This window comes from Palaemon carinicauda, chromosome 5 (genome assembly GCF_036898095.1).
Source record: "Palaemon carinicauda isolate YSFRI2023 chromosome 5, ASM3689809v2, whole genome shotgun sequence".
Taxonomy (NCBI): domain Eukaryota; kingdom Metazoa; phylum Arthropoda; class Malacostraca; order Decapoda; family Palaemonidae; genus Palaemon; species Palaemon carinicauda.
Window position 1 is genome coordinate 129,111,379 of NC_090729.1, and position 3,182 is coordinate 129,114,560.

The window sequence follows — 3,182 nt, forward strand, 5'->3', positions numbered from 1 at the left end:
TACATACATACACACACACACGCATATATATATATATATATATATATATATATATATATATATATTATATATACACACACACACATATATAAATATATATATATATATATATATATATATATATATATACACACACAGACACACACACACACACACACACATATATATATATATATATATATATATATATATATATATATATATATATATATATATAAAGTTTGGTCTTTCCTTATTTATTCATGGAATATGAATTTCGTTTAGAAAGTACTGAGAATTTCATGCGGGAAGCAATGCATCCTCTTTTTATTCATTGCCTTTGAAATGCAATTGCCTTCTTTAAAGATGCTCTCGTTCTCATATGATTATTATTACTCTTTTTATTGTTATTATTATTGCTGAATCTCATTAGTGCATAATGTGAAAATGTTTAGACAATACCACTATTGTGTCGGTGTAGTAATGTATAAAATGTAGAAAGCAGAAGAGTATCGGAAACTCATACAACCAGATTAACCAGGTAAGCTGTGCGGGCTTCCAAAAGTTTTCCACATTGTTTTATTGTGTTGGTATTATTATTATGAAGATGATGGTGATGATGATGATGATGATTATTATTATTATTATTAATATTATTATTATTATTATTATTGTTATTATTATTATTATTATTATTATTATTATTATTATTATTATTTTTATTATTACCGCTTCTTCTTATATAGTGAGTATTTAGAATGATAGTACCTTGATCTGTGACTGTGCTTCAGAACATAACGTGTTTGGGATCAAGACTGGCTGTCTCGACCATCTCTTATATTACCATTCTTTTAAGTATTTGAGTACACTTCTACTCAGTGAATTCGCTTATTGTTTTTAGCCGAGCTATGTCTCTCAATCTATATTTAAGGAATCATTTGGCTTGTTATTAATTAAACTGATAAAGTACTAGCAATCAACATACCTTCCAAGCATGATTATGTGAATAATTCAAAAGATGAATTCAATGCGAAAAGTTGATTAAAATTTCGAGAGACGTTGAATGAGAGCAAGAAATGAGAAATAAACGTTTTCTTTCATGATTTCTCTTTGTACGTCTTCTTTAACCCCATTTCGTTAGGTATTTGAAGGCTTCCGTTGATTCAGACGTCTACTAAAGTTCTTAATTCGACTTGCCATATCATAACGACACACACACACTCATACACACACTCATACACACACACACACACACACACACACACCACACATCAAGGGAGTCCACTCCAAACAGGGCCTGATTTTTTTTTTTAGGGGGTGGGGCTGGGGGACATATGGGTCTCAATAGAGGTTCATTAACTTTTAAGAATCATGAATAGGGCTTTTAATAGTTTATCAAAGACAACTCCTTTACGCCCCACTCATTTAACGTTTGATATTTCATGGTCTGTTTTTCCATCTCAACAATACTTTCAACCCCTTTTTCATCTTACATGGAGTTGATATGACTCTTAATCTTCAAACATAAATTCATTATTTTGTACACTATTTCTTATCTTTGGCTGAAATTGATATATCCAATGTCCTCCAGTTTTTATGAAAAAAGTTAAATCAGGTCGCCAACCATTTGGCTTATCCTGAGCCTCTTAATGTCTGGGAAATGAAAATATTCTGCCCCACTCAGGAAAGGTGAAATGGACATATCCAATCCCGTTGAATGAAAGCAAAATGGACATATCTAGTCCCTCTTAAGTAAAGGTGTAATGGACATATCCAGTCCCTCTTAAGTAAAAGTGAAATGGACATATCCAGTCCCTCTTGAGTAAAGACGAAATAGACATATCCACTCCCTCTCGAGTAAAGGCAAAATGGACATATCCAGTCTTGAGTGAAGGTGGTATGGACATATCCAGTCCCTTAGATTGAAAGCAAAATGGACATATCCAGTCCCTCTTGAGTAAAGGCAAAATGGACATATCCAGTTCCTCTTGAGTAAAGGCAAGATGAACATGTCCAGTCCCTCTCGAGTAAAGGCAAAATGGACATATTCAACCCATTTTGAGTAAAGACAAAACTGACATATCCATTCCCTCTTTCGTGAAGGTAGATTGGACATATCTAGTCCCTCTTGGATAAAGGCGAAGTGGACATGTCCAGTCCCTCTTGAGTAAAGGCAAAATGGACATATCCAGTCCCTCTTGATTAAAGGTGAAATGGATATAGTCAGTCCCTCTTGAGTAAAGGCGAAATGGACATATCTAGCCCGTTTTGAGTAAAGGCGAAATGGACATATCCAGTCACTCTTGAGTAAAGGCGAAATGGACATATCCAGTCCCTTTTGAGTAAAGGCGAAATGGACATATCCAGCCCCATCTTGAGTAAAGGCGAAATGGACATATCTAGTCCCTCTTGAGTAAAGGCAAAAGGGACATATCCAGTCCCTCTCGAGTAAAGGGGAAACAGACGTATCCGGTCCCTCTTGAGTAAAGGCGAATTTCAGAAGTTTCAACGATTCAACTGCTCGATTAGAAAGATCATTTCACAATCTGGTCATGGTTGGAATAAAACTTGTAGGCGTACAGCGAAGTCTTGAACCTTAAAATAGAGAAGGCATGACTGTTAGAATTAATTACATACCTTGTTTTACGCGCAGGATTGTACTGTTTGGGGAGGTCTAAATGCAAGGGATGGTCAATGTTATGAACAACCGTGCCAGAGATTGATATCTAGATCATGAATAAGAAATTTAATACACCCTAAGTTTTTGTCAAACGAATTAAGATGAGATGCGGCAGCTTAAGACCAGACAGGAGAAAAAATACTCTAAATAATGTTGAAGGTAAGAATTAAAAAAAAAATTTGAGAATGGATTGATCACCAAAAATCTCAAGAGTTTTTCAATTAGCCATTTTATTGCAATTAAAGAAGAAACAAAGTTAACGTGTTTCTCAAAAGTGATAATCCCAATACCTCTGAATGAAAGCCAAATGATCATTCCACTACCTCTGAATGAAAGCTAAATGAACAAATCTAGTACATCCGAATACAAATTAACAAATCCAGTACCTCTGACTGAAAGCCAAATGAACAAATCCAGTACCATTGAAGGAGAGCCAAAAGCACATATCCAGTATCTCTGAATAAAAGCCAAATGAACATATCCAGTACCTCTGAATGAAAGCCAAATGAATATATCCAGTACC